The 11,986-nt window shown below is 47.1% G+C and overlaps 1 protein-coding gene across 2 annotated transcripts in view; it reads right to left on the reverse strand.

Annotated features, from left to right (window-relative positions):
* Positions 1-11,720, reverse strand: part of N4BP3 (NEDD4 binding protein 3) — a 50,430-nt gene extending 38,710 nt beyond the window's left edge. The window contains exon 1 of one of the 2 annotated variants that reach the window (XM_069244469.1): positions 11,370-11,720. The gene's annotated coding sequence lies outside the window, so the exon portion shown is untranslated. Of the gene's footprint in view, positions 1-10,725; positions 10,767-11,369 lie in introns of those variants that run through there. The other variant, XM_069244470.1, reaches the window with a different exon arrangement.
* Positions 11,721-11,986: the final 266 nt, after the last annotated feature.

Consider the following 11,986-nt stretch of genomic DNA (forward strand, 5'->3'; position numbering starts at 1 on the left):
ATGATCTCAAACTTAACGCCCCTGCAATCAGCCATGCCCTCCCAATCTTTGCCTCTTGGTTGTGAATTGACATTTAAATCTGATAGCACAAAGCACTTCATAGCAGCTTTGCTCTGGGACAATGCTGTGGATGGCCTTAAAGATGTAGCTTCACAGTTATGAGCCTGAACTTCGTCAAACTGATGAGGGACCCATAAGAAGAACAGCTGGGTGGCAGATCATCTGAGCAAGATAATTTCTCCAATGAGCGCTTTATCAATGAAGGTGAAAGTATTCCAACAGTTGAAGAGAAGGTATGGGTTACTGAAAGCAGATCGATTTACGTCAGGAAAGAATCAGCTCCCTGTCTATACAATTAAGCCTTCAACATGAGCATGGTGTATATGCAATGTTGTTCATTTGACATCAGGTCCTGCTTTACGCATTTCCAACAATACCCATGATTTTCAACCTATTAGAGGATATCATTGTAAGGAAATGGCTCCCTGTTGCAGTTACCCCCCACTTTTTGCCTGATACTGATGCTGACTTGACTGAGAAGTGTGCTGGGACCCTGCTAACCAGGCCCCAGCACCAGTGTTCTTTCACCTAAAATGTACCATTGTCTCCACAATTGGCACAACCCTGGCACCCAGGTAAGTCCCTTGTAACTGGTACCCCTGGTACCAAGGGCCCTGATGCCAGGGAAGGTCTCTTAGGGCTGCAACATGTCTTATGCCACCCTAGGGATCCCTCACTCAACACAGACACACTGCTTGCCAGCTTGTGTGTGCTGGTGGGGAGAAAATGACTAAGTCGACATGGCACTCCCCTCAGGGTGCCATGCCAACCTCACACTGCCTATGGCATAGGTAAGTCACCCCTCTAGCAGGCCTTACAGCCCTAAGGCAGGGTGCACTATACCACAGGTGAGGGCATAGGTACATGAGCACTATGCCCCTACAGTGTCTAGGCAAAACCTTAGACATTGTAAGTGCAGGGTAGCCATAAGAGTATATGGTCTGGGAGTCTGTCAAAAACGAACTCCACAGCTCCATAATGGCTACACTGAATACTGGGAAGTTTGGTATCAAACTTCTCAGAATAATAAACCCACACTGATGCCCTGTGTTGGATTTATAAAAAAATGCACACAGAGGGCATCTTAGAGATGCCCCCTGTATTTTACCCAATTGTTCAGTGCAGGACTGACTGGTCTGTGCCAGCCTGCTGCTGAGAGACGAGTTTCTGACCCCATGTGGTGAGGGCCTTTGTGCTCTCTGAGGACAGAAACAAAAGCCTGCTCTGGGTGGAGGTGCTTCACACCTCCCCCTGCTGGAACTGTAACACCTAGCAGTGAGCCTCAAAGGCTCAGGCTTCGTGTTACAATGCCCCAGGGCACTCCAGCTAGTGGAGATGCCCGCCCCCTGGACACAGTCCCCACTTTTGGCGGCAAGTCCAGGGGAGATAATGAGAAAAACAAGGAGGAGCCACCCACCAGTCAGGACAGCCCCTAAGGTGTCCTGAGCTGAGGTGACCCCTGCCTTTAGAAATCCTCCATCTTGATTTTAGAGGATTCCCCCAATAGGAATAGGGATGTGCCCCCCTCCCCTCAGGGAGGAGGCACAAAGAGGGTGTAGCCACCCTCAAGGACAGTAGCCATTGGCTACTGCCCTCCCAGACCCAAACACACCCCTAAATTCAGTATTTAGAGGATCCCCAGAACCTAGGAAACTAGATTCCTGCAACCTAAGACGAAGAAGGACTGCTGACCTGAAAGCCCTGCAGAGAAGACGGAGACACCAACTGCTTTGGCCCCAGCTCTACCGGCCTGTCTCCCCACTTCAAGAAAAACTGCAACAGCGACGCGTTCCACAGGGTCCAGCGACCTCTGAAGCCTCAGAGGACTACCCTGCATCTAAAAGGACCAAGAACTCCTGAGGACAGCGGCTCTGCTCCAAAGAAGAAACATCTTTGCAACAAAGAAGCAACTTTTAAAGAACACACGTTTCCCGCCGGAAGCGTGAGACTTTGCACTCTGCACTGACGCCCCTGGCTCGACTTGTGGAGAAACAACGCTACAGGGAGGACTCCCCGGCGACTACGACCCTGTGAGTAGCCAGAGTTGACCCCCCTGATTCCCCCCCAGCGACGCCTGCAGAGGGAATCCAGAGGCTCCCCCTGACCGTGACTGCCTGCTTCAAAGAACCCGACGCCTGGTAAAGACACTGCACCTGCAGCCCCCAGGACCTGAAGGATCCGACCTCCAATGCAGGAGCGACCCCCAGGTGGCCATCTCCTTGCCCAGGTGGTGGCTTCCCCGAGGAGCCCCCCCCTTGCCTGCCTGCTTCGCTGAAGAGACCCCTTGGTCTCCCATTGAAACCTATTGCAAACCCGACACCTGTTTGCACACTGCACCCCGTGCCGCTGAGGGTGTACTTTTTGTGTTGACTTGTGTCCCCCCGGTGCCCTACAAAACCCCCCTGGTCTGCCCTCCGAAGACGCGGGAACTTACCTGCTGGCAGACTGGAACCGGGGCACCCCCTTCTCCATTGAAGCCTATGCGTTTTGGGCACCACTTTGACCTCTGCACCTGACCGGCCCTGAGCTGCTGGTGTGGTAACTTTGGGGTTGCTCTGAACCCCCAACGGTGGGCTACCTTGGACCCAACTTTGAACCCTGTAGGTGGTTTACTTACCTGCAAAACTAACAAACACTTACCTCCCCCAGGAACTGTTGAAAATTGCACTGTGTCCAGTTTTAAAATAGCTTATTGCCATTTGTGTGAAAACTGTATATGCTATTTTGCTAATTCAAAGTTCCTAAAGTTCCTAAGTGGAATACCTTTCATTTAAAGTATTGTTTGTAAATCTTGAACCTGTGGTTCTTAAAATAAACTAAGAAAATATATTTTTCTATACAAAAACCTATTGGCCTGGAATTGTCTGAGTGTGTGTTCCTCATTTATTGCCTGAGTGTGTACAACAAATGCTTAACACTACCCTCTGATAAGCCTACTGCTCGACCACACTACCACAAAATAGAGCATTCGAATTATCACTTTTTGCCACTATCTTACCTCTAAGGGGAACCCTTGGACTCTGTGCATGCTATTTCTTACTTTGAAATAGTACATACAGAGCCAACTTCCTACAATCATGGAAGACAAATAGTGCTTCATTTGAGCCAGTGGTTTCCGGTGCTCATCACTGGCACTTAACTGTCAACGCCGGCATTTATGGCAGCCCGTCACCTGGTGGTGCTGTTTATCTAATTTAGAGATGAGCACAACAGTTGTCTATCAACAGAATATACATTAAAAATTACTAATATCTGCTTCCTAAGCCATTCCTATGGCTCTGGGGGCCTGGAATAGCCTGCACTGCCACACTTGTAAGAGTGTGATGCTTAGTAGTTGTGTTGGTACTGTCACTGGCAGAGATGGCAGGGCAATGGGTGGTCAAGTTGCAGTGGCTGCTTGATGAGGGCCCTGGCACTACTTTTTTTTTTTTTTTTAAACAAATTAAGCACTGAAGATGAGACATTAGTTCGGATGATAGCACATAGTTGGAAATGGAGGCCTTGGCTTCCCCGGTCGTTGCAGTTAGCAACACCGCCTCAATGGTTGATTCAAATTCTTCTTTACCTGCTGAGGTGTTTTCAGCTTCTTCAAAAGATGCTGTTCCGTTTCGACCTAGAGGCATGGTTATTAAAGGTTTAATCTTCAGTCTAGACTAGGTTGTCCCATTGAAGTCACTGAGAAATCCATAAATCTATATGGCCATCCACATTAAGATCCTACTCTTGATACAGAGGTCTTTTGACAAATGCCTTTCAACAGACACAGCTACGGTGTTTTGAGTTTTTGAAAGATTGTTTTATTATAGGACTGGCAACATCTACTTTATGGGCTCTGCGGGCCGCAATAAGAGCATTTAGGAGCCCACATTTTGAGGTAGTTGCTCAAATAGTCTTGAGATTGTTAAAATGTTTTTTTTTTTTTTACTAAAGATAGCAGTATTTGTTGTCTTACACCTAGTTGGGAGCTACCACTGTTATTACAAGCTACACACAAATCTATTTTTTTCATCTCCTTGGACAAGGTGGATCTTACATTTTTTACCTTTAAGATGATTTTTGGTGGCCATCTCCTTCACCAGGTGGATAGGGGAGTTGGGTGGTTTGTTGTGTACAGAACCATTCCTTGTGCTGTTGCCGGATAGCATGATTTTACGGGCTGATCCACAGTTTGTGTCTTAAGTGTTGTCAGAATTTCATACATCACCAGATGTAGTCTTACAACTGTTTTTTAATTCCAGGTCCAATGTCGATTGGAGAGGAAAGATTACATCTGTTAAATGTGAAAAAGGCCTTGATAATTGATCTTAACAAAACAAGCTATTTTTGGACGTTTGAGGATCGGTTTGTTACTGTTGTGTAGAAGGTATGGATTTGAAACCTTTCAAGGCCTCACTGTCAATGTTCAAAGCAATAAATTATCTCACCATATGTAAAGTGGCCTTTGTCGGACCAGGTAGAAGGGAGTTCTTCAAGAGGGATTGCAGCCTCCTGGGCATCATTTAAGGATGCCTTTATAATAGATATATGTAATGTGGCTACATGCTCGGTCTCCTCACATTCTTGTCACATCCTAATTTACAGTTGGGTGCAAAGGTGTCTGACTTGGCTAGTCGGTATTGAGCTCAGTGGTAGAAGATTAAATATAGGAGACTGTTTGGTTCACACATTTTTGATTGACGATTATCAATAAATAACGAGTTGTGATTATGTTTTAATTGTGGTTCTGAAGCGGATATCTGCTTTATCAGCTCATGATTAATGAATGTCGAGGAAAACTGACAAGGAATGATTGCCCCTTACTTACCAGCAATCTTCTTTACTTCAAGTTCAAGTCTTCCTCGTCAGAGTCATAGTTTACGATTAAATAAGGGCTGGCTTCATTATGGTCTAATGTCTTTGTATTACAATAAGTGAGGTAAGCTAACTTGCCTTTTATAATATTTGCATACAATATGAGTGTCGGCCGTCTTGGAAGGATGGGAAACTAAGTAGTTATTTGCTTGGTGATTGTTCTGTTGACAGTAGCGTTCTCTCAGGGGTAATTTAAGACCTGGACTCTGAACAATTAAGATTACCAATTAATAACTAGGGCATTCAGAACGTCTTGAGTACAGTACCGCATCGTTGACTATCCTGCACAGATTAAAGGTGCTCTTCATAAAGCGCTCACCCGCTCCTTAATGCAAAATCCTCTATCACATACCTTAAATATGATTTCAAAAAAAGTGGAAGGTTGTTTGATAATACGCTTAAGTGGTGGAGAGAAGTGGGGCAACTGTACCATGTACACAGAACAGTTTTAACTGGCCTTGCCTTGAGGCGGTTTCAGCCTGACAGCGACACAAATATTTAATTAACAAGGTATCAGGAGAAAAATCTTTACGTTTCCCCGAAAAAAAATAAAAGAAAACAATGGTCCAGTGTATGTGGCTCTGTTGGGACAACTTCACATAGCAACCACGGCAGAATGCCTATCAGCAGGAAGTGGACCGGGCCATTAACGCCGTGGGAATTCCACTCCGGGGGCGTCATCTTCTTGACAATGGTCCATTATTAACTCCCTCCACCCCCCAAGCCCTCCTTCCCTTTTTTGTGGAAAGCGCCGGTGTAAGAGAGCAATCAAGGCCTTCCTGGGCTGTCGAGGTCTGGGGGCAGGTGCCACCCGCACAGCCCGCGCTTTTTCCGGCCTAGGCACAGGATGCAGGGCATGCCCGGCCTCTGAGTCACGGATTCTAGTGCGGGTGAGGGCCTCACTTCTGAGGGAAGTGTCGAGTCTTCAGAGACTCCGAAAGGTGTCACACGCCACAGCCGAAGCCCTTGAAGCTCTGCCAGAGTTTTAAATATGCGCCGGGAAAAGGAGTAGAATGAGGGTGTGTGCGTAGCTTTCAACTCGCCCTCATTTCGTGGGTGTGACCTTCCTGCACGCGCAGTCACCGCCCCCCCTCCCCCAAAGAACAAATTGCTTCCACAGTCTCGAATGGGGTCACCTTCTGTTCAAACCTATAAAACTCATAAAAAACGATGAATTCTACAATCACCTTAGAGGGAATCATACTCTTACATGTCTGGCTTTACTCCCACTTTGAGTCAAAGGGTATACCAGTATGAGGGTAGCGATGACTCTCCGGGTAGGCACTACGCACGGATGCGTTGCCACACCCCCAGTCGTTAATGAATACCGAGATTTGTATTTTTGGGGGGGTTGTTATAAAAGCGGGTAAATGTGGAAAAATGACGGATGTGAGCCCAAAGGAAGGTTAACTGAAAGAGAGGCTAGTACCCATGGGTGGTCGGGACGGACAGACGAAGAGAGCAGCGGGAGTGAGAACAGTAGTTGAGAAGGATGGACAAAGGCCGAGGAGAGTGTTAATGGTTTGTGGGAAGCAGGTGTAAAAAGGGGCCACACTGGGACGAGGAGAACGTGTATGAAATTAAGAGCCCTGGGGGCAGATTGCTTCAGGCCTGAGAAGGGTAGGTATGGGGTGTATGGTTGAGGAGAGCCGTTATTGGACGGAAAAGACTGGTATAGTACAATTTAACATATAGTAAGAGGGCTTACAAAGACGAGTTACGGCCGAGGAAGCAGTTGTGGAACGGGAGGGACAGGTAAGATAAGAAATGATCCTTAGCATCCATCCAGGCTACAACCCATCTTACCAGTAAGATTTTTTTTTCTTTCCACATTTTCGATAAAAAAAATAAAAAACATGAAGTGTAACACAAAATACACAAGGTTTGTTAAAACATATTGAATAAAAATTGGAATGAATGCCTATTGTCAATATGGGACACCTTACTCATATGCTTACTTCTGCGATTCTAAAGGTGAAAGTGGGATAAACGCACGTCAGGCCTGTCCCTGCTTTGGCAGAAGCCGCCCCCATAGCGGGCGTGAAGGACTAGCACAATAAAGGCTGCTAGAGACCCAGAAATTACCAGTTTTAGCCACCTCAGTGGTGATCCAACAAAAGGAGGGGCATCCTTCTCCCCCTCTTAGGAGGAAGAAATGTGTGCCAAGGGTGGAGTGAAGACACTGGGCCAATGAGTGCCCAAGAAGGGCAATTAATGTTTTGAACCCCACTATTGGGGGGGGGGGGGGTGGAGACACCTCTGCACTCTCAGCTGGGGCACCCAAGGTTAAAAGGACTGTGCTTCCCCCATAAATGGTACATTCTCGCAGGTAGGGGCAGCGCATAGGTGACTCAAGACCCACCCACCCAAACCAGAACAATAACATTGTCGCAGGGCTGAGAGGGCATGCCAGTGGCAGTAAAAGGGGTATGCTAGTTGGTAAAGGAGGCACACCGGAGGGAGGTGTGTCGGAGGAAGGCCACTTACCTTGGAATGCCTTACGGCAGGGTAAGTAGGATGATGGGGGAGTAAGCTGAGCACAGCACTCGCAGCCCAGACCCTCTGGTTGGCAGGGCACAAAATGGATATACACAGTAGAGTTGAGCCTAACAGCAGTAAGAGGCTACGCCCCCGCACAATCAGGGAAAGAAACAACAAAAGACCAACAAAACTTTATGAGACAAAAAAAGCAGCATGGAGGATGGCCTCAATGACAAGCAAACGACAAGGACTTGATTGATATATGGTTGAGATGATTTAGGACATGTCAACCACTGACGTTTATGAACTGTCAAAATGATCTATGCATGGCAGAGAGGATGTAACACCTATAGACCGTGATTTATGACATATCTCCTAATCATATCAAGAACAATGGGATGGCACTCAGGGTGATTTATGATATTGTAATATTGTTTTATGGTCTTGTCATTGTGATTTATGACTGATTATTGTGATTTATGAGGTCAATGATGTAACATAAGAGCACATGCTTGTAATAAAAGTGCAGCCAAGTATTCCCACAGCAAAATGCAGCCACACCGCAGTTTTAAATTTATTAATGGATGTATATGTAGAATTTCACAGATTGGCGTGGGCCATGTGCGGGTGTTGTTGATGCTGCAACATGACAGCCTGCAAACCAATATGCCCAAACATATTGTGCATTATAAAGTTCAACAAGGACAGCGATTTAGTTATCAGGTATATTCTGTTTAAGTGTCCTTATAAATGCAGCAAGAGCGATGCCTTGTACCACTGCAAACTCAGTTTTAATCACAGACCTTCCATTCATCCAAATTTCAGTATGTTACTGTAAAAAGTACAGATATTAGAGACTTAGCAGCAACGTTTATAAAAGTAACATGCTGGCATGTTTTGTTAACAATGGTGCGTATTTCTGCATCAGAATATCTCTGTGTGTTCTGATTTAAAGCTTTGACGAGTTCGGTCATTGCACTTCCTATTATGGCTGCCACCTGCCCTGGTTGGGGTGAAGCTATGTGGACCTTAATAACTGCCCTACAGTCCTCGCCCAAATCAATCCTTACTGGGGCGAGGAATGGCTGCATCTTGGGGACTACCGCACCTTCGGCTCTGGAGAAATCAATGTCTCATGCCCCTGGTCTGCCCAGAAGATGTCAGCCTCCACCCCAACTTTGCATGCAATTCAACTAGTATCTAGGACCCTAAAATGCTTTGTGTGTTTGTAGTTTCACAGCAATCAGAACATAAATTGGAGACCTACCTCATATTTACCTCACTATAACACATATTCCTCAGCCCTGTGATTGATCTTTTGCCAATTCTTAATAGTCCAAGTATTTATGGTAGATCTTCCTTCCAAGGATTACTACTACTGACAGGGGCAGCCACATCTAGGGTGAAGGAAACTGTGCCAGGCCTTTAGCATTGAATTAACAACGCTTCAATTAATTCTGCTTGCCTTGAGGACATGAATACCTGACCTTTCATTTGGACGTCCTGTGTTTAGTACCCAAATAGGGTTAGGACAGAAGGGGGGGGGAGGAGCGAGAGGGATCTAATTTTAACGAAGATTATTACTAATTTATAAGCAGTGAACACTCATAGGCAGTTGAAAATGACGCATGCATCACCTATTAACTCTGTGGGACAGTGGTGCTACCGTACTGCCTAGAAAGGTCAATAACTCTTAGAAGTGGTGCTTTAAATGTGCGGGTACTATCCGGTACTGAGTACCTTCACTTCTTGAGTTTGAAAGGGGGAATCACTTGCAGTTCTCTGAACTGCTCAAATGTATTTAATGGGAGAGTACAGGCATTTCTCAGGAGCAACGGGTACTCGAAACTAAGAGTACCTGCCCTTATATATTTTCATTCAAGGGCACTTGTTAGAACCATCAAGGCAACAGTCGAATAGCTGACACCATAAGCATCTACTGTGGGTTTTTGCACAAGGCACATGTACGGTAACAAGAACCCAAGGCACAAACATATACTAAATCTACAACTATAGGAAAATGACGAACACAATCTAATGCAGCCGTCTCTTTTCTGAGCGTGGGACAAGAAGGCCACAGCACACAGAGTATAATGTCCAACAGTATAGCAAGAAAACGTATTCCAGGTAACAGGAAATATGAAGTTGAAGAAAGGCTCAAGTCTTTTTTGCAGATGATGTCTTTATTAGTAGGTGTTTAGAGATGGTTGTGCCATCATGGAGAAACAGCCAACACGTGTTTCGTCACACAAGTGACTTCATCAAGGCTATTAGAAAGTAGTAAATCTGCATGTAGTATGGCTGCTCAAGCAGCTGCCGGTGCGTGTAGGAATTGAGTAAGTCTAGTAAAATCGGTAATGCGGGCCCTGATAAGCCCGTGGTCGTAACCTGGAGAGAGGAGCAGCGTCGGGCTTCCTAAGAACTTGAGAGCGTGACCGGGCCTCAGAACGAGAAAGAGGGACAACGTTCTAACCGTTCATCCTTGCGGTACAGTCGTTGCAAATCACATTTGTTTGCTTCCATCAACAGTTATGATATGGACATTTTGAATTTGCACATTTCTTACGGTAGCACTTTTTGACCTGGCGTCATTTCATTTGGTTCGGAGCGTGATATTTCGCTCAGCCTGGTAGTGTAATGTTAGTGAATGGTTGATCAATATTTAGTTTGGAAGAGGGCTGTGTAACTCAGTGGTTGTTAATTAACATAAATTAACCAACTCGCAAATAATGTTCATTATAGGCATACACACACAGATGTACACAAAATCTACGCGTTTGCTTTCGAAGGGAGTCTTATAACAAAGGCAGGCACCATTCATGCAGTTTCGAACCTTCTCACCAGCGCGAGGTGGCTGCAAGGCCTCCCGAGCGCTGGGCCCTGCTCCAACAGATACCAGGACCAAAGCCAACGAGACCGGGTAATCCCTAATCCGGGTCTAAAAATAACCAGCGGCAGCCGCAGCTATGACCCGGGTCTGGGGAACAGACCAGCACGAGCCTAGTGCACACCGGGGGTGCTACAGAGGTAACAGGCCCGGCCGGCCCATTGGGCACGGGGTCACAAGGGCACGGAAAGAGCGCAAGGGCAGGTATGAAGGAGTGCTGATGCTCCGCTTCCCCGGCTCAGAGTGCACGTTCAGTCATGCTCAGAGAGAGACCCTCCCCGTGGGAGTAGGCTTCTTCTCACACTCATAGTGCAGACCCCTACCTCCCGCGATACTGCAATAGCCTCTCACAGTTTATGCGCCTCAGGTTTGCAGTGCAAGTACATCAAACTCAGTGCATTCGCGCTCTCAGACTAACTAAACCAGTGCAGTTTTCTTATATTCACCATGCAGGTCCATTCTCAGGGTCCACGTCGGTGCACTTTTCTTACTCTCGAGTGACAGGTTTCCTGACAGTCTCACAGTTTCGTCCGCAGTCTCACAAAGCAAGTCTTAAATTGAGCCCACAATGTAGTTTTTTCTCCGACTCGCACCCTCAGTCTCACGCTGCAGTAGTCAATCTCGCGAAGCACGGAACCTCTCGGGGTCACCGTGCAGATACTTACCATGCTCACCGTGGTCTACGGTGTCCTGACACTTACAACGCGGGTCTCTACAGGCTCACGGGGTAGGTTCCTTACTCTCACTGTACCAGTCTCCTCTCAAGCTCGCATTGTAGTTCCCACAGGCTCACACTGCACCTCACACCGCAGGCTCCTCTGAGCCTCACATTATAGTTTCCACAGGATCGCAGTGCATGCATCTCTCATCCCAAGTTCCCCAGCACAAACCTTCTCTCAGGTTCACACTAGTTTTCTGAGGCTCGCAATGCATGCACCATCGGAAGTGGTGTTTTCTAAGGCTCACTGTGTTGTGTCCCCCATTGCACTACATTAGGTTTTGCGGGACCCGTCCTTTAAACACTCCATTATTCCCAACCCCCCATGCCCTGCCCTCCCCTCCTCAAAGGGCACTGACGGTAGGCGCTCACCATGTCACCGCTGTGCTCGGCCCCGGGAGGCTTTCGTTGTCCGGCACTTGTCGGCTGTAGTTCCACAAACTTCAGTAGTACGGACACAGCTCCAAATTGCGCGGCGCTGAAGCTGTATACCTCTCTCCTGTACGTAAGCTATGGGTCGGCTTCCCACAGACTTGGTAGGTGGAGGGCGTGTTGCAGCTCTTAGGCGTGAGGTGGAAGTTTCAGGACTACCTTCTTCCCTCTCTCGAGTTTGAACGCCTGCCTGCTCGCTCTTTTTCGGCGATGCAGGAATGTGCAGAAACCCGAGATGACCAGTGAGAGATGCAAAACCCGGACTGGAGCTCCACCGGCTCACTGCCACATACGATTGGGATCCAACGCCCACCCACAGTAACCCTGTAGGCGGGAGAAAGACAAAACCTGGGCTGAAACTTTTCATTTTCGCACAAGATTACTCAACACCCACCCGCTGCAGCCGAGAGAGAGCACTCGTGAGTAACAGGAACTATCTCTTGCAGCTGGAGAATGACGAATAAAACACCAATTGAATCACAAACCAAGTGCCACATCGGCTGGATTTTATATTTCAGAATCCCAGTGCTGAAGCCGACAGTTCAAACCTAGCCTTG

The sequence above is a fragment of the Pleurodeles waltl genome, chromosome 7 (genome assembly GCF_031143425.1).
Source record: "Pleurodeles waltl isolate 20211129_DDA chromosome 7, aPleWal1.hap1.20221129, whole genome shotgun sequence".
NCBI classification, from domain to species: Eukaryota; Metazoa; Chordata; class Amphibia; order Caudata; family Salamandridae; genus Pleurodeles; species Pleurodeles waltl.